We start from the raw sequence: 26003 nt of genomic DNA, 5'->3' as shown, positions 1-26003 counted from the left end.
TGTTTTTGATCTCAAATATACTTTTTCTATGATCTTCGAAAGTGAGTGATAAGTTTTTGTTGTGAAGCATTACTCAAGCCATTTCCTAAATATTTATATTATTTCTTTCAGCAACACCATTGGCTTGAGGAGTGATAAGAAGAGAAAATGGATGAGATATTCCTAGTTTGTTACAGTTTTCGTAGACTTTCGTATCTTCAAATTCTGTACCACGATCACTTCTTACCTTCTTAAGCTTGCAACCTTGTTCATTTTGGATTCCATCCACAATAATCTTTAACTCTTCAAGAGTATCATTTTGTGTTTTAGAAAAGCAACCCAGGTAAACGGAGTATAATTGTGCATCAGCTTCTGATGGAACCATTCCCTCCTCCGATACGTATATCTTCTCGTGAATATTTCTTTAGGTTCTGGAACTCTAGGTATTTGGCCGGAATGTACGGGCATCCGAGTATCCATTAGTTCTCTAACTTGAGCTTCCTCATCATCAAATTGTTGCAACCCCCTTTGATGCATTTCTTGCTGTGATCTAAAACCTATTGATATGAATATTTATCTCTTCATCAGAACCCGCCATTGGTGATTTGTGAAATTCAAAATTGAGAATACAAATAAGGAAATAGGTAAAACATATGTAGAAATAGTCGTTACAAAATAGGGAGATATAGTCGTTGTTAAACGATATGCTGTCCATTGAACGAAGATGATTACAACACCAACGATAACCAAAATATCACTAGCACTATAAGGAATATTTTTCAATAAAAACACTATCGCTCAGTTGTTTTTATAGTGACGTAACTGATTTTCCATGCCACCTAGTATGACAGATAATATTTTTTTTTTTTGATATGGTGCATAGAAATAAGCATAGGAGCGGCGAAATTCATGGCCGACTCGTAGGTAAATAGAGAGAAACAAGTAACCTCGAAGAGAAGTCGTTTTTTTTCTTTTTTCTGATGAGAAGTGTGCCACGTACGAAAAGTAGAATGACACATGGCAAAACCAAATCCGATTCACACAGGTAATACGTGTTCGTGCTAAACAAGGAAATAAGGGAAGAGGTGTAGTAGTAAATAAGGAGAAGTAGCAGTGTTTAGTTATTTTTCTATTTTCTCCTAAAAAAAAAAACCTAACTTTTTCACAGTCGAGAGTTGTTTTGATACAATTTTTTACGAAACCTTCTCTTCTTCCTTTCTCTTCTCCCTCCCTCCCTCCCTCTTCTTCTTCTCTTTATCTATCTGGTTATGATTCCCGCCTACGTTTGTGGGTGTTGAAAACCAACCCTAATTTATTACACTCTCTATTGTTTTCTGATAACCTACTCACGACCCACTTCCAAGGTAAGAACTCAATCGAAAACGTTTAGTCTTCTTTTTCGTTTGTGTATGAATTAGTCAAACAAAAAGAAGCTGATTTTTAGGGTTTTTAGTATCTGATTTGTGATTCTATCTGTTTCTGATTCAAGAGTTTTTTTTTTTAGGTTATGATTATTGGATCTGTTTTTGTTGATATTGGGTATTGTTTGTTTAAATTACAGAACAAATAAGAATATATGTCCCAAAATCAATCAAGGTTTGATAAGAACGAGTCGCACTATAAAAAACCAGGTCGATCTGGAAGTTCAGCTAATCAAAGGAACTTCTCAGGTGGCGCTGGGAAGGGCGGCGGCGGTTCCGCCCCTCCTCAACCCTCTTCTTCTTCTCTAAATAATTCATCTTCTTCCACAAACAGAAGGTAATATACATACTTCTCTATTTTATTAGTTTTTTTTGTAATGGTTTTAGGGTTTTGTGTGTAATTATATATGGTTTGGCAATACCAGGGTTTGATTTTTTTTTTTGTTACAGCTTCAAAAAGTCTAGTAATGGACAAGGAGGACGACCTAGGACAAATGCTGTAGGTGCAAATTCTGAGCCAAATGTACAACGAGCGCACCCCCAGAATGGCGCTAATGTACAACCAATATTGAATGGTACATGCTTTCGTTTACAAACATTTGGACATAGTTTTATCTAACATGTTTAGTTTAAAATTTTCTTTTTCATGATAATTAATAATTATATTAGTTTTATTGGCAAGTTTTTCTAAAAACTAGAGAACAGTCAGGGGATTACTAAATTTATTTAATATGTTGACCTTTCCATTTTCGTTTGGTGTTTCGTAGGAGCACCTGATGCACCAGTATCAGGCGCTTCAAATAAGCCATCAAATGCACCTGCTCCAAGAAGTAACCGGCCTGCACCAAAGGTTCCATCTTCTCAAATAACTGCTGGAGCTTCAGAATCTACTGCACCTACAACGCCTGCTAAAGGTACAATGCAAGCTCTTTTATATTGTCAGTGAAGAGTCTTTCCTCAAATTTGTTTAAAACACGGCTGTGTAAGGTACCATTTAACTTGTAAAGAGGGTGTGACCTGTGTTCAATGGTGTTATCACGCATCTATAGTTATTCAAAACTCTAATTTGATTTAGTATCTTGATAATTTATATACTGGCACTGGGTAAACACATTTTGGCTTTGACAGAAGTCACTAAGAATAACACAAATTTATTACACTTTTGATTCTCACGGTAGGTGGGTTTCTTGTACAAGATGTTCATAAAAGCCGTATAAGCAGTATATGTATAAGCGTAACAGCATTAAATGGTTACAGTCTTGGTTGCAGTCTGATATGCTTTCTATGTCTGGGTTTATTTTTTGACTAATTAGTACTCTCTTACTTTGGCGTCCTTAGGCGACACGTCTAATGCATTTGCATTTCAATTTGGGAGCATAAGTCCAGGTTTCATCAATGGAATGCAGGTTAACTTTCTCTGCACAGTCTTTGGCTTTCTGCTTCTCTAATTTGCTTAGTGCGGAAGCTTATGTGTCCGTTTTGTGTGTAGATACCTGCTCGTACTAGCTCTGCTCCACCGAATCTGGATGAGCAGAAGCGTGATCAGGTATGTGTTTGATGCATCCGACCTCTTTTAGTCCGTGTTGTTCGCTTCTACTTATTTCTTTATGAAGCTCTCTTTCTGTCTGTGTTCTAATTATTGGCAATGTTGTCTACTCGTCATTTGTATATCTATAAAATATAGAACTGCTCTATATATGTGAATATAGGAACTGCACGGTATGGTGATTGTAAATAGTAATGCAGTATTATCCTAATGTGGGAAGTTTTAGATTTTCTTATCCTAGTTTCGTACTCTGGTTTTGTTACGAGGAGTTTGAGTTCTCTGGTCTGGTTTAATGATATTCGTTTATTCTTCAGGCGCGCCATGATTCTTCTGGAGCTGTTCCCGTGTTACCAATCCCTGCTGCTCCCAAGCAGCAGCAACCTAGGAAGGATTTGGGTAAAGTTAACCAACCTAGTAGTGGAGACTCCCCTGTTCCAAATCAGGCCAAGAGAGATGTGCATTCCCAAGTCCCAGCTGTGCCTGTGGTTTCGACAATTCAAAAGCCGCATGTCCTTCCTGGTACTGGAATGACAATGGCATATCAGCAGCAACAAGTTCCAGTTGTACCGTTCATTGCCCCTAGCCCACAAGTTCAGTCGCAGGGTGTTACGGCGTCTGTGCAAATGCCAATACCTTTACCTTCCAACCAAATGCAGCAGCAGGTGTTTGTTCCGAGCCTGCAGGCTCATCCCCTACAACCACAGGGCATGATACATCAGGGTCCAGGTTTGAGCTTTGCCCCACAAATTGGTCATCAGCTGGCTCCTCAGCTGGGTAACCTTCCGATGGGTATGGCCCCACAGTTTGCACAGCAACAGGGTGGTAAATATGGTGGTACTCGAAAGGCTGTTAAGATAACTCATCCTGACACGCACGAAGAGTTGAGACTTGATAAAAGGACAGATGCATATATGGATGGAGGGTCTTCTGGGACGAAGTCACATTCTAGTGTGACTCCCCAATCTCAACCCATTTCGCCATTTCCGCCTGCCCATCAGATCAACTACTACCCTATGCCATCAGGTACTTACAACCCTAACAATATTTTCTTTCAGTCTCAGTCGTCTGTTCCTTTGAGCACAACTCAAATGACGACAAGCTCTCCAGCACCTAGATATAACTATCCAGGCAGCCAGGGTGGTCCACCAACCGTGTCTTTTAAGAACCCATCTGCTCTTAACCCCTTGCATGTCAATAAGTCTGGAGGTCAGATGCACGTGGAATCATTAAATTCAGGGCAAACTCATGATACTCAAGCATTGTCAGGTCTTGCTCCCGCCGCTGCTGTTGATGTTACAGTGAAGCCAGCTCCTGGGGCTCGTGGGGAAAAGTTTAGCTCTTCGGTTACAATTAGTTCACCTCATGTTAACAAGGGTGAATCAGCAAAATTACTTGGGCCACCTAAAGCAGCTGGCCTGCAATTTCCACATGAAATGACTACAGATTACTCTGTTCAGCAGTCAAAATCTGTGCTTGAACCAGTGAGCTCTGTTTCACCTTCAATCACTATCAAGGATCCGTCTGCAGCATCCGTCTCCGTGTCAGCGCAGAAACTGCCATCCAGTAACTATTCCTCTTCTGTTGTACCTCAGGATGAATCTTCATCTCTTGGAGCCAACGCAGAAGGTAGAAGAAGAGAAAACGTTAGAAGGTCGGACTCTTTCAAGGATCATTTGAAGAAGACAACTAAGAAAGATTTACAGGACTCTCATTCACAACGCCAGGTATCATATGTCATGTGATTTCCTTACAATATTCAGGGCCTACTTTGGCTTTTGCATATCTGTCATCTATTTCTTTTCTTTTTGTTGTTGATCACTGTCTACGTGGAATCGTCGCAGGAAAATGCCTCGGACTCTGTTGGTGCTTCTAAGTCTTTTTCGTCTGTTGTCTCTGGTGAAGTTGCCAAACTCCCTGAGGATCTACCTTCAGAGGTAGTTAAGTCATCAACTAGTGGTTCTGATGCTTCTGAGGAATTAAATGGTGCAACGAATGGTGAGGGGTCACCCAGTGAACCATTCAGCACTTGTGACCTTGGACGTGCAAAAGAAAATGAGCAAATATTGGAAATTCTAGTGAAAGAAAAATCTTCAGCGGAGCCAAAGTCATCTGACATTTCAGAAGACAATGAACATAAAGACGGATCCACAGGGAAAGAAGAAAACACCAGTGGAGATTCTATTTCTGCAGAAGCTGAACAGGTGATGGGAAAAACTGCTGCTTGTAGCTCAGAAGATAAAATGGTGACGGGTGACGATCTTGCACTAGCTTCCAGTGATGCCGTAAATGCTTCTACTTCTGTTTCACTTTCTGTATCTCGAGATATTGCTACTGCAGCTGTGGATTCACATACAGTTATAAATGAAACCACTGGTGGGATAGAAGTATCCATGAATGATTCTGGTTTACCACACCCAGACCCTGCTCCTGTTCTGTCACCAGCTTCATCAGAAGTTAATTCTGAGTTTGAAGTCAAAAACACCGAAAGTTCTGTTTCTGGTCCAATTTCCACTTCAGGGTCTGTTTCTAAGGATAAGCCCGAACTAACTAGGACGAAGAGCAACATCACTGCGAAAGCAAAAAAAAAGAGGAAAGACATTCTCAAGGCTGCGGATGCTGCTGGATCAAGTTCTGATCTTTATAATGCGTACAAGGGTCCAGAGGAAAAGCATGAAGCATCTGAAATTCTGGACAGTTCTCACAATGCTAGTTCAAATCTTGGACCTGGCGAAGAGGCGGAAAGGATGTTACAGCCAGCAAAAAGATGCAGAGAGTAAAGCTGAGCCAGATGATTGGGAAGATGCTGCAGAGATTTCTACTCCAAAATTGAAGATCTCTGATGACGGGAAGCAACTTGATGGAGATGGGAGTGGTGGTACTAGCAAAAAGTATAGCAGAGATTTTCTCCTGACATTTTCAGAGCAATGCAATGTACTTCCCACAAACTTTAATATTGGTCCTGACATAGCAGATCTTTGATGAGTACTCAAGTAGCTGTTTCTCATCATGTTGATCGAGAACCATATCCAAATTCTGGAAGAGTTGGTGATAGACCGAGTGGGGGACCTCGGCCAGATCGACGTGGCGGTGGTACGTTGGATGATTGGAACAACAGGCCCCTGGTCAGTCTGCAGGAAGGGATCCGCGCATGGATCCAATCAGGCACGGAGGAGGTTCTTCCGGAGGTTTTCGGCCTCAAGGAGGAAATCATGGCGTATTAAGGAATCCTCGGGGACATCCACCTGGACACTATACTGGTGGTATTCTTTCTGGGCCAATGCCACATATGGGACAACAGGGTGGGATGCCAAGAAACAACTCCGAGGAAGGTCCGTGGAAACATGCTAGGGGTCTTATTCCTCCTCCTCTAACCCCACTGCAAATAATGCACAAAGCGGAGAGAAAGTATGAAATTGGTAAAGCATCTGACACGGAGGAGGTTAAACAAAGACGGTTAAAGGCTATCCTCAACAAACTAACTCCACAAAATTTCGAGAAGCTTTTTGAGCAAGTGAAAGAGGTTAACATTGATAATGCTGTCACACTTACTGGGGTCATCTCACAGATATTTGATAAAGCTCTTATGGAGCCAACCTTTTGTGAAATGTATGCAAACTTCTGCTTCCATCTTTCCAGTGAGTTGCCGGATTTCAGCGAAAACAATGAAAGAATCACCTTCAAGAGAGTGCTTTTGAACAAATGTCAAGAGGAATTTGAGAGAGGTGAAAGAGAACAGGCGGAGGCTGATAGAGTTGAGGAGGAAGGTGAGGCTAAAATGTCCGCCGAGGAGAGGGAAGAAAAGAGGGTCCAAGCAAGAAGGCGGATGCTGGGTAACATTAGATTGATTGGTGAGTTGTACAAAAAGAGGATGTTGACTGAGAGAATTATGCATGAATGCATCACTAAATTACTAGGTCAGTATCAGAATCCAGATGAGGAAGACATTGAAGCTCTATGCAAACTGATGAGCACAATAGGGGAGATGATAGATCATCCCAAAGCGAAGGACCACATGGATGCATATTTTGATATGATGTTGAAGCTATCTAACAACATGAAGTTATCATCTAGGGTAAGATTCATGTTGAAGGATTCTATTGATTTAAGGAGGAACCATTGGAGGCAAAGAAGAAAAGTTGAAGGGCCGAAAAAGATAGAGGATGTGCACAGAGATGCTGCCCAAGAACGTCAAGCACAGACAAGTAGGCTCGCTCGTGGTCCAAGCATGGGTGGTGGTTCGGCAAGAAGACAACCTATGGATTTTGCTCCTAGATCGAACATGCTATCTTCTCCAAACTCGCAGATGAGTGGTCTCCGTGGTATGCCACCTCAACTTCGTGGATATGGTGGCCAAGATGCCCGCTTCGAGGACAGACATCTTTATGAGAGCAGGCCTTTGTCAGTTCCCTTGTCCCAAAGGCCTATTGACGATGAGTCTATTACACTTGGACCGCAAGGTGGACTTGCTAGGGGAATGTCCAGAGGAGGACAACCAATAATATCAGGTGTTCCTTTAGTTGATGCTTCTCCTGTTCCTGGAGATCCTAGAAGGTTTGGGGCTGGTCCAAATGGCTACAGTTCAATGTCAGAACGATCACCATATGACCTAAAAGAGGATCTTGCACCACGATATATACCAGACAGGTTCACAGGAATACCTGTCTATGACCAATCAAACTCAATGGAGCGTCCTACATTTTTTGGCAACCGGGATCCACGGCAGGTTGACCGCCCTACTGATAGGTTCACACCTCCTTCTGCACGGGGGCAGGGATCTACTACTGCCACACCAGTAGTTGTTCCGGAAAAAGTGTGGCCTGAAGAACGATTGTGTGACATGTCGATGTCTGCAATTAGAGAATTTTATAGGTATCTTTCTCATCGGTACTCTGCATCCTTCTTGTTCTCCATTTGCTGCATATTCTGATATACCTCCTGATTGTTTGGAACTGTTCCCCATTACTACTCTGGATTTATTGATATTCCTTTTTTTTTGTGCTGATGCATGCATGTGTTTGAAAAATTGGATTACAATCGCCTATAAATTCAGTAATGACCCTCACTGACAACATATTTTTCTGTTATTTAAATTTAAGTAGATATCATGTTAGGCTATTTTAGATGTCTGTTCTGCTAACTAGAAATGATTAGTATTTTTTATTGGTAGCACGTCACTTTTGGTTTAAGTTGAACATAATTGGTAGTGTATCAGATAGATGTTGCATACATCTTCATGTGCTCCAATAATGAGTGTTGACCAGATATCTGTATATTTCTTCCGACCAGTATTGACAATATTCTGTTTACCTCTAGCTGCATCATGAAGATTAATGTTTGTGTCTGTTTTTCTTACTCAAGAATACAAATTTGTGTTTTGCCGTTACATACAAATTTGTGTTTTGCCGATATTGCAGTACCCGTAGAAACATTTTCAGGGGCATATCGTTATACCTACTTGTAACCATTGTAACCATTCATGTTGATTACATTACCTAGATAGGGGTTATTTCATTGGCTTGTTGTATCAGCCAGAGTAGGTCACTTGTGCTAAGTTTGCATGATCCTTCCTTTTTTGATATATATATTGAAAGACTTTTGGGTTTGTATTTCAGTGCCAAAGATGAGAGGGAGGTTGCGTTATGTGTCAAGGAATTGAATTCTCCAAGTTTCTACCCATCCATGGTATCCATATGGGTAACAGATTCTTTTGAGAGGAAGGACATGGAGAGGGATCTGTTGGCAAATCTTCTCGTTAGCCTTAATAGATCACATGATAGCTTGCTAACTGAAGGCCAGCTAATAAAAGGGTAAATACAATATCAACTTAAAGATCCATTGCATTTTTAGTCTGGATCACTGTCAATCATATTATATATATAATGATTGCTGAATTCAATGGTGACAGATTTGAGTCTGTTTTCTCGACTCTGGAGGATGCTGTGAGTGATGCTCCCAAAGCGGCCGAGTTCCTTGGTCGTATCCTTGGTAAAGGCATAATGGAAAAGGTAGTTCCTTTGAGAGAAATTGGGCGTCTTATGAAGGAGGGTGGGGAGGAACCAGGACGCCTTCTTGAATTAGGTCTAGCAGCAGAAGTTCTAGGAACCATCCTTGAGATGATAAAGTTACAGAAAGGAGATTCAGTCTTGAATGAAATCCATAAAAGCTCCAATCTAAGGCTGGAGGATTTTCGAGCCCCAGCTCCCTCCAAATCAAGGAAACTAGAAGCATTTATGTAGAGGACAGGATGATGCTAGTTGTTTCTGCTAACGAGAAGAAAGGTAGTTGGGACATTGGCGGGACTTTTTCTATCTAAAAAAGTTATCTTTCTCTTCATCCAGGGCCAACTTTTACATCTTTGCCTTTTTTTTATTATTATAATTTGTTATTATTATTATCTGTCCAAAAACTATTTATAGGTTAAATCAAGCTTCTAGTTTTTCATAGTCGGCATTTTGCTTGCAGAGTGACTTGTTCGAAGTCTTTAGAACTTGCACTTTAACCAACTATTGTCCTTAGAACCTGGTCGCCGAATAATAGGAAGGGAGATGATTGATTACATTGTAGAACTGATAGTCGTTGTCAGACTTTCACCTTGATTTATTGCATCTCCATTTCAGTTCACGGTGAGGATCAAAAAACGATTTGATTATAGAAGTATATGGTCACGGTGAAAATATATTTAGGTATCGTGAAAATCTCTTTGGTATGCGTCGCTAGGAGTTATGGGTTTTAGTGTACACCAAGTCCTAAACCGCAAGTATTTACAAAGGAAAGATAGAAGGAATGAACGACCTAAAAAAAGAAAACATAATAAATGTAACACTGGTGGAGCTTACTCTTACCCTCTCTCCTATTAACATTTTCATTGGCGGTCCTCGTTATTTAGAAAATTGATATATTAATTTCGTGTATTCATTATGAAAATCTAGAAAAAGAAAAGAAAAACTACTATATTAATTTCGGACCTCGTTATTTAGAAAATTGCTATATTAACTTCGTTTATTCATTATGAAAATCTAGAAAATAATAAAAAAAATTACTATATTAATTTCGGACATTTATGATTAAAATAAGAAAAAAGTTAATTTAACATATTTATAGAACCCCCCTTCTAACTATAGCGTTGATGATACTGTCCCCCTTCTATGCACTCCCTGGCAATTATTTATTTTGACGCGGTTAAGAGGCACCCAAGACAGTTTAGAGCTGTAGTTTGTTGCCGCCTTGGTATCCCCTTGTTCGTCGAAGGTGGCTTATGCTCAAGCTGCAACAGACATATGGATATTTTTGGGGACCACGCTCTTCATTGTGCCAAGGATGTTGGGATCAATTTTCGGCATGATCTTGTACGCGACGTTATTGCTGACATATGTTACAAAGTTGGTGTGCCTGCTCGTAAAGAAGTTGCCCTTGGCTTTCTGTCGGATGACAATAAGGATCTGAGCCCTGCAGACATTCTAGTTCATAGTTGGGAGAATGGCCAAGATGTTTGTATGGATGTTGCAGGCGTTTTACCCTTTACAGGTGAAGGTGTTCGTGCTTTTGTTCCGGGCCAGGCTATTGCGAAGGTTGTTTTGCGCAAACGTACCAGATATTTAGATCAATGTGCTTCGCATGGTTATGGGTTGGGTGTTCTAGCATTTTCCATGTTGGGGGAGCTTGGCGATGATACCTTGTGTTTTTTTTAAAAGGTTGAAGAATTGTCTAGTTAGTAATGATGTCAGTAGTGTAGTAGGTAAATTTCTTTTTCATAGACTAGGTGTCGTTATTCAAAAGGGTGTTGACGCCCAACTTGTTTCTAGGCTGCCACCTAAAGTTTTGTACGAGTAACTGGTTGTATTTTTCTCCCTTTTAAATACTAATGTTATTATTTTTGGAAATAATATAAATTAATAAATCAAAATTTCTATATTTTTATAGAATAAAATAATAACATTTATATTTTTCGAATCTTTTATAATTTCATGTATTTATTATAAAAAATCCAGAAAATAAAAACAACTACTTTATTAAGAACGCGCGATTGGGGGATATCAAAACTAATTGGGGGTATAAATAACTTCCCCCAACCAATAGTGTCTGCTAATGAGTGATTTTTGGTTACGAAAATACTAAAATAACCTTTGGTTAATTAAAAAACATTATGAAAAGATTATAATACCCTTTCTCCTAAAACTTAAAATCAAATAACCAAAACATTTATCCCCCATTCTCTCAAATCAGTTCCGGTACTCACTAGGGTTAGGTTTTGAATTTTTTTTTTCTTTCATCTTCTTCTTCATCATCGTTCTTCATCTCGTCGATTCTAAAATTTCTTCGTCGATTACCTTCAATCTATCTATAATCATGTCTCCACGAAAGAAACCCTCGCAATCAAAATCAAAATTGGTTGCTCAACAAAAACAAGAAGAAAGAATCAATCGGATTTCCAAAGAAGAAGAAGAGAACTCGAACAATCAAACTCTCGAATAAGAAATGACATCTATGAGAAGGTAAGTGATTCTGAACTATTGTATGAGTATTTAAATCAATTTAAGGCATTGGGTATATGTTAGAATCGCGAACCCTAACTCAAACAGTTGAGTTTCAGTGAGTACCGATATTGAAATTTGTATGAATACAATGCCGGTACTTAGTTACGACATTCAAGTTAGCATGAAGGCAATGCCAGTATATTGTTACGGCTTTGATTTTGGTATGAATACAATGCCGTCAACAAAGCTAAAATTACCTGAAAGTGAATGTTTTATACCGGCATTGAAATTAGGTTGAATACTACGCCGGTAGTATGTTACGGAAGTGGTTTACATTTATTCGAGAATGCCAGTAGTGATCTTTTAGTACCCAGGAGAACCCTAGAAATTGTTATCAGTACCGGCACTGTCGATAGTTATTTTTCACTGTCGATACTTGGTAACGGCATGGATTTGAATTCTACGTTTGTGCCGACAGTGCTCTTTTGGTATCCAAGAACTTCTTAGGAATCACCTAAGAATATCGGCATTGTCGATAGTTATTTTTCGCTGCCGGAACAATGTACCAGCATAACTTATTTTCTTAGTTACTATGCCGTTTATGGTAACAGAATGGTTGATATTTCGTTAATCAATGCCGGTACTGATGATTTTATGTCGTTATTTAGTGAATCAATGCCAGTACTGATGATTCATTACATGTGTCTTTTGACATAGGGCTAGAGCCAAGGAAGCTAACAAAGGAAAAACTAAAGATGCTGGCATTAAGAAAAGAAATAAGGACGGTCTTGGTACTCCTCAGTCTCTGCCATCTCGAGGGAAAGAACAATATCACAACAAGCGTTTGGGGGGGGGGGGAATACAAGAGGTGAAATTTGGGATAGTGGTCGTGACCGTAGTCGACTCGTAATCCATGATCCTACCAGAACAACTGAGCACGATTAGCAAGATGAAGAGGAAAGTGAGGAGGAAGATAATGAGGTTGATCCAAGTCGATTAGCAACCCAAAGCCAGGTTTTAGAGGAAGATGATGGGCCAAGTAAACAACCAACCAACACAAGGCAAGGGCAAAGGCAAAGTAAAAGTTAAAGGTTTGCACCTTCCTCATCCTGATGACATGATACCTGACCTTGATCGTGGTAGAATTTGGGGTGAAGCTGACGATCCGAGAATACTATTTGGCTATAAGGACACGTGTGATCGTATTATCTATCAAACCTATGTAAGAATTTATTATCTTGTGCATATTTATTATTGTGTATTTATGTAAAAGATCTTAATTGTGTTGTCTCCTAATTGTAGGATCATAAGAAGGTTGTGCGTGTTTGCCGAAACCAAGCCGCGTCTAATTGGGATTTGTATAAGGAATGTAAAGAGGTCCAAACATTAGTAAGGGATTCTGGTCTATATTGTTTGGTTGAAAATTATGTGAAGTGTGATTCTGTGACAGTCAATTGCTTCGTCGTAAGGTATCATGGTGAAATTGATACCATGCACTTCCCGTTTGGGGGGATGACCTTGATCCCTGATGATTCCCAGAACATTCTAGGCTTGAGTGTTACCCGCAAATCAGTTGCAGAAGAAGATATGTGTCCGGACCTAGAATGGTCGAAATTGCACGCTCTGACTAACAAGTTGTTTGGTTGGGACTACAAAACGTCTGTGGAAAGCTTATATGTATCTAAGGCTAGTAGGAAAAAGACCATAAAGCTGACGTTGCTTAAGAAGACTTTTGAAAAAACGGAGGAGAGAAAAGACAAGGATGGATGGGACCCTGCACAAATTCGTTATGCAGCCGCTGCGTACCTGTTATTCATTTTGGGCACTAAGGTATTCCCTGACGCTAGTGGCAACAGAGTAAGTGCAAGCCACCTTCAATACTTGGATCCAAAGGGAAGAGGTCCATCACTATTCTTGGGGCACCGTGGTAATGGCACATTTGATGACGGAGATGAGAAGGGCCTCCAAGGCTGTTACAAACCAATTTGTCGAGAATTTCACTCCACTCCAGGTAATTTTTTTGTAAACTTATGTTCTTATGTATATTGTTCACATGTACCCTTATTATGAACTTAGAAACAAAATTTAATGCTTCTTATATGTACCATTCCACATTGGTACAACTGTGGGCTTATGAACACTTCCCAACATTGTTCAAGGACTACCCCTTCTTGAAGATAAAAAACCTTTCCGAACCCGAGGAGCATAGAGCTAAGATAAGTGCTTTGGTCAATCTCTTTATTTCCTCCATTTCATGAGGTTTTAGCTTCGCAATTAGGGAGTGATCAACAAAAATTTTCGGATGCCGGTGGTTATGACGGCCGAAACACACCGTACAATCCCATTCCTTGTCCTTGTCGCTTAAATGGAATACAAGCTTAAAGGGGAAATTATCCTTCCTCGTACGAGTCTCGTATACCCTCTTAGTCTTCTTTGGGTATACATAAGCCTTTCTCTTATGGTGATTCTTCTCCTTGTACTTCCCACTTCTCTCGCAAACCATCTCAAAACGATTCTTTGAACGTTGGGTATTCCTTACCAACACACACATGTTCTTAAGAGCCGTCTCTTTAGCCCAAGCAATTGCTTCCTCTAGAGATTTTATTCCCTACATTACAAATAATGGGAGATTATAAGGTTCATTACATGCAATCCATTAGTAAAGTTCAAGATACTAGGTGAAAAGTATTCTTTGGAACATACCAGAGGTATTTTATAGTATTCCGACGTATCCCGACCAAGCGGTCTTGTATTTGTTGGATCAATATATGTCACAACCTAAGAATGGAATGAAAAGAAAATAATTTAGTTCCAAAATAAATTAAAATGCTATGTCGGACCACAGTTCTGGCATGCTCGAACCATGTTCCGGCATGATCGAACTGAACAAAAACTGAAGACCAAATTTAAAACTTTTTCTGGCATACACATTTCATTATAAATCATCGCCGGAAACATAGGTGCCGGCATGCTCGTTATCAATGGTTCCAAGCCGGTACAATGTTCCGGCGTTGCCCTTAATTAATATACTATGACGGGATATACCTTTAGAAAATAATGCTTCCTGTATGTTTTTTTTTGTAGGTACTGGCATATTAAGTTAAAATCGAACCATGCCGTTAGCTATTCCGGCATTCATGTTATTTGTGAATCCACGGCTGTACGAAGTTCCGGTATGGTAGTTAATTAATTTACTATGCCGGTATTTAGCTTTGGAAGACACTTCTTCCTGGATGTTTTTCATGCAGTACCGACATGGTAACCTTAAAATTCAACCCTGCCGATAACATATTCCGTAGGATATTCCTTGGTAAGCAAAAAGTAGCTTTTGTACCGACGTGGTTTTTGGTTTGAATATAATGCCGATATTCCTTTCAAAATGGGGGATATTCAATGTCGGCGTTGCCGTAGTATGAATACCATATCGGTATTGATGTTTCTGGCATTGTATTCATACCACGTCTATGCCGGCATAGATCTTTTTCAGCTGCAAAAATGGCGGATTCAAAGAAAAAAAAAGATCAAATTTTCAACCTCTTCACAGCTTTACCTGTGTATTGGGGATGCTTGTATGTTGTGCAAGTTTACTTTCTTGTGTAGGTTCTTCAAAAAACTCTCCATGATCGTAGAAATCATCATTCAAGGGTATTGACTCAAAAAATAATTGCAATTGTGAGTTGTTGTCATTAGCTGAAGATTCAAGATATGCTTCTTGTTGTAGTTGAGCTAAAGATTCAGCAGCAACAGTTCTCTCTTCACAATCATCTTCCATTTTCACAAAAAAAAAATCCCTCTCAATTTTTTCCCTCCTACTCTCATTTCACTCACCCAAATACAAATAAAATACACACTAATCAATTCACAAATACTTAAGATTTTTCCTAATTTAATTAAACACTAAACCTGATTAGTGAGGGGTAGATTCGGAATTATATAAAATACTTAGATAATGGGTGATCCTGATTTGATATTTGGATCCGGTTTTTGTCCTTTTCCTCTATCCCCAATTAATTTTAATATCCCCTAATCGCGCGTTCCTTATTAATTTCGTACATTTATGACTTAAATAAAAAAAAATCAATTCAACATATTTATGGAATAAATTAATAAGATTCATTTTTTAAATCTCTTAAAAGAAAAAAAATCTAAAAATGACAAAGAAAACTACTATATATTTCGAAAATTTATGATTAAAATAAAAAAAATATCAATTCAACATATTTATGGAATAAAATAATAATATCCGAAATTAGTATTTATATTTTCGAGTATCTAAAAATCAGATTCATATTTATATTTCGAGTATTTTTGAATTAAAATCCAACAACATCTAAAACCTGGCTTGATTGGGGTATACCCAGATTAATTGGGGTATACCCATTTTGTTCCCAACCATAATAGAGGGTTAACGGGTGTCTAATATGTGTAAAGTTACCTAATTACCCTTCTCCTAATAATAACCAAAACCATCCCTTTTGGGTTTTAGATCAAAACCTTATTAATTTTTTTTCTTCTCCTTCATCATCAATCTAATGATCAATTCCTTTCTCCTACTCTATATTTCATCATTTTCAAATGAAAAAATATCGTCGATTATGATTTTTTTTATTGTTGATTAATCCTTTCAAATTCATTATAGTACGTTGTTTTGTTATTTGAATGACAAATTAGATCAGAAAATTTGAAATTGTTGAATTCTAGTTACACAGTCGGCATGGTATTTGTTTGTTGAGCATGCCGACTTTTCATATTTATTTTTAGTCGGCAAGCTTATAGGATGAACAACATGCCGACTTTTCATATATTATTTTTAGTCGGCAAGGATATAAGACGAATAACATGCCGACTTTTCAAAGAGTTTTGTTTCTGAAAGTAATATTTACAGGGTTGGCACGGTTTCATCCTTATACCTTGCCGACTATAGTTTAGTCGGCAAGGTTATGAAATTAAAACCTTGCCGACTAATTATGCATTTTTAACACCTTTCTCTGTATGTCAAACAATCCTATAGTCGGCATGGTATTTTTTATCGACCTTGCCGACTATAAGGCAGCCGACAAGGTAAAAAATCAATAAGATGCCGACTAGTGAAGCATTTACAACAGTATCCTGTGTGTCAAAAATAATAAAGTCGGCATCTTCTTCGTTCACCGACCTTGCCGGCCGGATAAAGTCGGCATGTTATTCATCCGTAGACCTTGCCAGCTAGATATAGTCGGCATGTTCTTCATTCGTCGACCTTGCCGACTTTTCATAGTTTCAAAACTGAAAGTGTTGATTTCTTATTTAATTTTGAGTATGATTTCATACATTAGTTTTGCAATCCCCTTTTTATAAGTGTTTGGGTAGTATGATTGCATTTTCGTTGTAAAAAAAATTCTCAAAACAAATTTTTTTCATCGAAAATCTTCCCACATGAGTTCAATCAAAAACAAAATTTGATAATTTAAATTCATAAGTTTTAACCTACTTAATCAATTCATCTAAACTCAATTAATTAACCTAATCAGAATTTTTAGTGTTAATTAAACAAGGGTATATTAGTCATTTAGAAAATACAAGGGTTAAGAGGTAGCCTCTTTTACTTCAAAATGACCTGGATTTTGTCTTATTAGGTATACCCCAATTAATTTGGGAATACCCCAATCAAGCCAGGATCTAAAAGCTACTATATTAGTTAATATCCGACATTAATAAATACTAGATTTTGTGCCCGTGCTACGCATCGGGCGGACCGAAAACCATTCACCATCATTTTTTAAAGACATATTTTTGTTTTGGTGTGATGTGACTTTGCTTGCCTCGTAGTGCATTTACGATTTGGTGTCGCGGGGCTTCGCCCAACTTCGTCGCGACGCATTTTTGATTTGATTTGGATTTTGGATTTGGCTCGGGGTCGCCTCGCTCCATCCTGATACATTTTTTTTTGATATGGCTCGGCTTCGCCTCGCTCGTCACGATGCATGCTTAGGATTTTTGATTGTGTGACTCGGCTTCGCCTCGCCTCGCCTCGTCCCGGTACACTTTGGATTTGGTATGGATGCATGCTTACGATTTTTGATTGTGTGATTCGGCTTCGCCTCTGCCTCGTCCCCGTTCCCCGTACATTTTTGATTTGGTATGGCCCGGCTTCACCTCTCCCCGTACCGACGCATGCTTAGGATTCTTGATTTGGTATGGCTCGGCTTCGCCTCGCCCCATCGTTTAGGATTCTTATACATTCTTTAATCAAAAACAAAAAAGGTTGTTTTTTGTTGCGGTAGATTATGATTTTCTATGACAAACAGGTGCAACTTCAACACGGTGATTGGCAATATGCGTCTTGGCAGAAATTTTCTAGGCGCAGAACATCATCATATATCCGAAGACGGTAAATATTTAGAACCAAACTTTAAATTTAACGTAATGTCTTTCTCTCAAATAACCTTTTTTCTCAAAAGTCTTCGTACAATTAGCATAAATATCCGAATTTTGAAGATCAAGCTTTCCTCTGGTTGTCACATCACATATTTATAGCCCGTCATCTCAGTTTCTTCGTGAAATGTTTGTCACTACCCAATAACCACTCTGTCCAACACCTACAAACAGTAGGATGCATTGTATCAAAATTGGTGGCAACTTCTACAACATCTAATAATGCGAGACTGAACAAAATACATTATGAAACCACATCAAAGAGTGGCAAGAGAAAAAAGGAGAAATAAATAAATAGCAACTATAAACTGATACATACTTGTAACTAAACATACGCCTCTACTGTTTGAATCCACGCAAGTCTCACCATACTGTGAATAAGGTGTGGAACTGTCAACGATACTGTATACCTCTAAGTTTTAACCTCACTCTACTATAAAAATCCGTCAACAAATATAGAAGTAGACACAAAATAGGTAGGTATCACACAAAAATTTACTAAAAGTAGACAGTGAAAGAGAAGCACAACTATCCTAGAAAGAGGCTAAACTCCAAAGTGAAATAACAACTATGTAAGACCCAACATTCCAGCTATAATTACCAGATTAAAATGTAGGTACGTGGAGATATATTCCTTGGTACTGCTACACATATTAGATTGAATCCTTCCATTTGCTTTTCAAATTAAGACTTGTATTCTTCAAGTACCTCTCTGGGTATTCAAGCAGAGCACTAAAGTTCAATGTGTGGAATGCTTATATACCTTAACTAATTTAAAATGGAACACACAACTATCCTAACAACTACACTAAAGTTCAATGCGTGGAATAGTTGCAACCATTCTAATGAAGCAAAATATATTGCGTGCTTTTGCCTTAAAAGAAATAGTCAAAGAAAAAACTGAATATAGATGGAAGAGAAGTAATTTCAAGAGGGATGCTCAAAATTTAACTTACACACTGTGTTTGTAAGCATATGTCAGTCTCAAAGCCTGCTACAGCAAGCAGCTTCAGCAAGTTGGTCTGCTAGGTGATCGCAGGATATGTTAACATAGTGCTTGTTGAACCTGACAAATTTATACTTGCATCTTGGGGAAGGATTAGAAACCAGAGACGGAGATCATCACAAATGCACACTGGATGATCCATTCATTCAACAAAGACAGAGGGACACAAAAATTTAATCAGGCCACATTCACTTTCTAATAAAAGGGGAGACAAAACATGGATTGATAATTAAACCTGAGAAATTAACACTTCACGACCAATACAATTTATAAAAATTCAAGACGCCTGAACTCAGGCATGATATTTTGTTTCGCTATAACCTTCAAATCGATGTTAACAACATGTCCATACTACAATATAAATTTGTTTGTGTTTTTAAATAAATCTCAAAAAAAAGAAAAACTCACCCCTATTTCATGCATTTGAGGGGGCCTATTATTTTTCTAAATTATGTGAAACCAAATCAAACAGTCGAAAATTAAACCTGAGTTTCTCCTAGACATTTCCACAAACACTTAAGGATCTGAATTTAAATGTTCCTATATTTGAAACCCACAACTGAATGAGGGAAAACGTAAACACCCATTAACATATCATGCTTACTAAATGCAGTTTTCTATCTTATCCCTCTCCTCTCTGAAGCTGCTTATGTATCAACATAACCCCTGCAACGAATAAGTTCAAATACATCACCATAAACCATCACAGTAAGCAACCCATTGATAACTTTACTGTCAATCTTTCCCATATATTGAAACATGGTTTGCGGAGCCGCCCGGTGGTAAGCGTCAATCACAAAGCTGCAAGCAGTAAAGTTCATTTCATGAACAATCAATCCAAAATTTCACTTAAGTATGAGAATAAAGAAAAAGAAGAAAAAAGGCTCACTTGCCTACTTAGTTACTTTCTTCTCTTCACTGGGATCAGTTTACAACTCTTCTTCTGTTTTAGTCTCTGCTGTCTTTCTCTCTCTTTCCCTCCTCGTAAACACACAAACTTCTGCTCAAAAAAGACAACAGCAAATTTTAAGATGAATTTTCCATTAGCGAAAAAGTAAATTTCAATTTTTGAGCTCAAAAATGATATCTAAAAGGATAATCATCAAAACACATTACAGAAAAAACAGATTGCTAACAATGGTTATGGTTTGGCTCAATTCTGTGATATTGTTTCTGAGAGAGTGAAGTTTGATTGAGAAAAGCTTACATAATACCTTTATCAGGCAATCCTTCTACTCATTCACCGGTGCATGAGAAGCAATTGTAGTGGCTTGGCCCTTGACCTGGTTCCGCAATAACATGAACAATAAAAACACCAATTCCACAAATTAACTATGGAATTGATTGGTAGTGGAGGAAGTTCGTATACCGGTTGTTTACTTCCGTCAACATCTTTCTTCATGACGAGTAATATCTTCCTGAAACAGAAGAACCGGTTGTTTTTAAACCCTAGATTGAACAAAATTTCAAAGAAAGAAAGTCATTGATTTTGAAAAAACAAACGGGAAAAATTGTTTAAGTTTATTCGACAGCCAAAACTCAGTTACATCTCATGGATTTACCAATATGTTCTGCCGACGATGATGGTTCCACTGATTTGAATCGAACCCAAAAATCCCTAATTACAGCACAACATCGAACCCAAAACAGCCCCAGATTTAATTATCAGTAACTTTTATCTTAGAAACTCAATTCATTCACCATCACTGGTTCTCATAAAACCCTAATTCACTGATTCTTCCATGTGAGTAGAGAATCAGTAGCTAAATCCCCTCCCTTACTCTCAACACACAATATCCATCTCTAATCTCCATCTGCATATTCTAAATCGAACCCTCATCCAAATATACAACTTATTCAATTCTGGCAGAAACCCTAATTTCTATTTCTTCTGATTTCTTGTTCTTTCAATGCTCAATTAGCTTCCAGGTTCATCAACCTCTTCTTCGATTATCTGGATCTCATGATTTACATGAATCACTCACAAAAATAAACTATTCATTGGAATTGAACTCGGTGGGAGAAGACATGAAGACAGAAGAAAGAGATGAAGAATAAGAGAATAAAACTCTCTTCGATATATTGGTGTCCCCGTTATCTTTACGTATAGTTTTTGATGTAGGTAGTGTTCACACCAACGGCGTCAATTAACGTACAGTTAATATTCGGTGTTAACAAAGTGTAATGAACTATTTAGGCACAAAAGTTCACAGAAGTGTTGTATACCAATTTCGAACGGTGTTATAAACAGTCAGTTAAATACAGGATGTTAACAGAGTGTAATCCAAGTTTTAATGTTTTACCCAATAGAGTCTCGCCAAGTGTCTCACTAGGTTTATTAATGCCCAAAATTTTTATCTAATTTAATTTGAGGGGGTGTCACATTAACCGTGGGACGTGGGAGCGGATACGATATTTCGAGTATCTAAAAAAGTCAGATTACTTTGGCACACTAAAATAACCCTGAGATCTAGAAAAATCTACGAGCTTAAATTTTCGAATTAAAAAAGAGTAAAAAGAATCTTTGGAATTATTTTAGAAAACAAGAAAAATTGCCGATATTTTTATAAATAAAAACAAAAAACAAATCTCTGATGGGAGATTTTTTTTCTTTTTTACCTCGTACAAAATTAAAACTCAAATGACTAAACATAGAAATATTTGCAAATTAATCAAGATAATAAAACAAGTAAGATACACCAACCAAAAATAATAAGGTTCTACATATTTTCAAGATTGCGATCAATATTGTTTCCAAAAAATAGTCTTTTTTGGAGTTTTTGAAGGCTCCATCCTTGTCTCTCTATATAAGGCATTGCATCAAAAGCCAAACCCCATTTGCTTTGAGTCGCTTCTCGCTTTAGTTTTTGATTTTTCTTTTATAATTATCGAGGAGGACAAATTAAATGATAATAGTCAGAATTAATTTGACAAAAAGCAGAATTGAAAAGTAAATTCATTTTACAAATTGTGAAGTGGATAGGAAATAGGAAAATTTTTTGGTAGGAAATAGGGAAAACCAAGACTATTATCACGAGAAACTAGTTGGAAGCCTAACAAGCTAAGCTCCAACAATGCACTACATTACTTTTAATAGATTGTCGTGCTAACCTACTAGCGAGTCTCATGAGGAACCATCCAAGAAAGCCGAAGCGGATAAGGGGGCTGATTATGTCGCAAGAGCAAACTAACTCTACCTTCAGGTCAAAAGTCGCAAGGTGGGCAAACTAACTTTACCTTCCTTGTAAAATTCTACAATACCGCACCATCTGGGACTCGAACCTGGGCTGGGACTTCCTGGAGCGCATCGAACAAATCTTTGTGGAACAGGGATGACCAGCTAAACTAACTACCGTTTTTTTTTTTAATATAATATAATTGAAATATTAAAAATAGTACGTTCACCAACTTGAACATTTTCTCTTGTTGAATTCATGTATTAAAAGAAAAAGGAAAAAACCAACATTGAGGACCCATTTTTTACTCCTTGGTTTTGTCCAAAGTGGAAAGGGTGGGAAAAAAGAACCTAGAAGCCAAAGGTGAAAAGAAAATGAACTGGCTAGTTGTTAGGTTCACTTCTTCTGCCAGTTCATTGAGTTTTCGACCGTGTTTATCGATCAAAATGTGTTAGCTCCATTGGAAAGGTACATCAGAGATGTCAGCAGACATAATCGATTGCGTGCTACTAACAGAACAAGGAATACTAAAAATAGCTTACCACTAGTGTTTGGCTGAAACTGTACACCCAGCAATAACTAACACCAAATTGAGCTTCAAAGAGGCCATATTGAAGATTAAATAAGAGAGATAGGTAAACAAAATCATAGGACGAATGGCTTTGTGTAAACATCAAATGCTTCACAGCTTGTCAATTGCTGCTCCTGTAAAAATACAATAGAACAAGATGAGTTTTAAACTCTTAACAAATACAATACAATGGACTCGGCAAACATATGCAAACTACTAGTACTAGCAGGATTCACTGGTTAAGAATGGGAACAATGACCAAGAATGGAAATTTGATACTTGAGAACAAATTTGGCTTCTTCTTAAACTGTCACAAGGTAATTTCCATCGCCGAACATAAGATGCTATATACTTGCACAATAGAAATTTATGGTAGTTACACAATAGAAGTTTATGGTAGTTACATGTTCTAAAGTGATGGCTTTATCAGTAAAATAAGAACAGAAATGAAGAGGAGAGGTCATGGCAAACCAGGAAATATTTAAGATAGCATCTAGAAGTTCCAAGCATGTTGACCAAACAAGGTAATTTCCATCACCGAGCATAAGATGCACAATAGAAGTTTATGGTACATACATGTTCTAAAGTGATGGCTTTATCATTAAAATAAGAACAGAGTTCCTAAGTGTAGAGGAGAGGTCATGGCAAACCAGGAAATATTTAAGATAGCATCTAGAAGTTCCAAGCAAGTTGACCAAACAAGTATAGCTATTTAAGCATGACCAAGAAAACCACACATCCATGTCAATCACATAGGCAGTATTTCAAATGGCATCTAGAAGTTCCGGGCATGTTTGAACACGGATAAACCTGCCGGCTACCTGCATTGATACTAAATACATGCAATTTTCGCTGCTGATTCTCGCAGGGATAAGCCCTAATTATTATTTTTTAAGAACCAACAGTTTGATTCTTGTGCAACACCATCTAAGTTCTTGTTAAACGCAGCTTTTTGTGAATATGGCATCTTCAGTAAAAAAAATTGAGGTTCATGTTCGAGTATTTCCATGTGGATACTCGCTTTATTATTGTAGCGAGTTCGTTGATCATTCTGACATAATCGTAATAAACAAAAAAACTATTAAAAAGTGAAGCAAAATACCTGTTTCAACCCGCCACCAAGACTACCTCCTGTTAAAAGCATAGAGAGGACTGATGTTACCGCACCACCACCAAGGTCATTACCAGTACCGGTGTTTCGGATGGTACTCCGCATTGAATTCAATATGCTACCATATGTAGCCCCATGTCCCGCTCAAGTGCTTGAATGAAACAAAATGTCATTGCACCTGTTGAAGTAATCTTTGATAAAGCCTGTCCGCATAAAAGCGTTAGCTTGAATTGTTAGTTATAGCCATACAGATAAAGTTAACTGGTAGCCAATTAGAAGCCTAGGACACATAGCAGAAATGTGATAAAAGAAAAATGTTCAGTTTACAGGCACAACTCACTGAAGTATCTGCAGAGGTTTGATGATCATCACAACCACTGAACGAGACAACCTCCCCACCAGCGGTTCCTTTCCACAAACCTGACCTAGGACGGTGGTCCTCCCACATATACCTTCCATCTCTACAGCAACAATTTATTTTTACATAAATAAAATAGAACAAAAAATGCAACATTAATTGTAAGGACTAAAAAACGGTATCACCGGATGTCGCTTCCCTTTACTAGCTAATAAGAAATAGATATTTTCAAGTGAAATGCACTACACATATGGACTAAAAATTAACCTGCACATTCTGCAGAGGAATGGTAAATCTAGTACTGTGCCACTATGGCAAGCATCTATTATTGCATGAAGCTTCACACCGCGAATAAGTGGTCTGACAATTGCTGCGTTGATTTCATCATCCACTATCATTCCCTGAGTTTCAAAGTCCAGGGGGCAAAGGGTTTCATCATAACCATCAACCTCATCGCCATTGTAGTTCCTTTGTCGTGAACCATGACCTGAATAGTGAAACAAAAGCGAATCTCCTGGTTGACAGCCTTGAACAAGCCAATACATAGCCATCCTCAAGTTGTGCTTAGTTGGAAGTCTTAATGGATCAGTTTCTTCCTCTACAAAACAACTTCCAAATTAATTCCATGAATTTTCAAAGGGTAAATGCAATCTAACAATTCAGATATGATTCTCAAGTACCATATCATGAGAAACCCTGTTCATTTACTAGATTACTAGACAAGTTTAAGGAACAAAGGCTTGAACGAGAGTACGCAGCACCAGTCTAGACCTACAAAACATGCACTTCTCAACAGCTTCCAGCATTTAACTCTAGACCTACAAAACATGCACTTCTAAATGACTGTCTTTACCAGTGACTTGACTCTAAGCAATAGTTTGGAGTTCACTTTAACATAATAATATCCTTAAAATTAGTCAATTTTATATCAATACCAAGCTACAGAGTCAACCTAAGATCAACAACAATAAAAAACGAAGACACTAAAGAATAAAAAGTTTAGAAAGATGATGAAATTATACCGGTGAGCATAAGAATCGAAGCTTCGGGAAATTTGAATCGATTAATAAGAAGATAACGCATACACTTAGCATCATTAATACAACCTTTAAGTTCATGTCTGGAATATCTATAAGAAATACCACAAATCACAGCTTTTTTACGACCATGAGGATTAGGAGGTGGACCAGGTGGAGCATGATTATAGGGTGATGGGGGTGGTGGATATTGATTATGAGAGACAGAAGTAGGAGGTTGAGGTGGAACAGCTCTTGGATCTAAAATTTGAGTTATTCCGTGACATAAAGCACATCTTAATGCATTTGCACCTGGTGGAATCTGAAGTGGTGTTCGACAAGTGCTGCAGTTTATTAACATCATATTATTTCCATACATTTTTGTTTTGTTTTTGTTCTTGAGAAATATATGGAAGAATTCTATGATTTTGGATGAAAAGGGAGAATTTGAAGTCCTGGGTTGTTTCTTAGATTAGGCTGCTATCAAGTTTGGTGGTGATTGATGAGTTGTTTGGATTACAAAGAAAAATAAGGGGGTATTGATGAGATAATTGAGGTAGTTGGAGATGGCGGAGTTGTTGAATTTCAGCGGAGAAACAATTCTGCTACTTGTTTGTTTCTTTTTTGTGTAACACGCTTTTGTTTTGACGAATCCTTCGATTCTCAAAGTCCAAAGTTCGTATTCTTAAGAATCACAACCTTTCTCTTTGTTAAGGAACCGGTCATTTTTGGGTTTGGGCCCAACAGTGATGCCGCGCGACCTTCCTGCTAGGTGCTAAGGGGGACTTTTCAGTTTTCACCTCTTTCTTTCTTTCTTTTTCTTTTTTTTTTTTTTTTTTTTTTTTTTTTGAAGCATACAGTGAATAAAAAACTTAATTTTTTATTACACGGAAAAATTGAATCCCCTAAAGTCACTTAAAATAATCTGATT

At 38.0% G+C, this 26003-nt stretch overlaps 2 pseudogenes; one reads left to right on the top strand and one right to left on the bottom strand.

Annotated features, from left to right (window-relative positions):
- The first annotated feature begins 1130 nt into the window (after positions 1-1130).
- Positions 1131-9509, top strand: LOC113302609 (annotated as a pseudogene).
- An 8218-nt stretch (positions 9510-17727) lies between these two features.
- LOC113302608 lies at positions 17728-25732 on the bottom strand (annotated as a pseudogene).
- Between the last annotated feature and the right edge of the window lie 271 nt (positions 25733-26003).

The sequence above is a fragment of the Papaver somniferum genome, chromosome 8 (assembly GCF_003573695.1).
Source record: "Papaver somniferum cultivar HN1 chromosome 8, ASM357369v1, whole genome shotgun sequence".
Classification (NCBI taxonomy): domain Eukaryota; kingdom Viridiplantae; phylum Streptophyta; class Magnoliopsida; order Ranunculales; family Papaveraceae; genus Papaver; species Papaver somniferum.
Note: the sequence above shows the minus strand (reverse complement) of the source record. Positions and strands in the feature narration are given on the sequence as shown.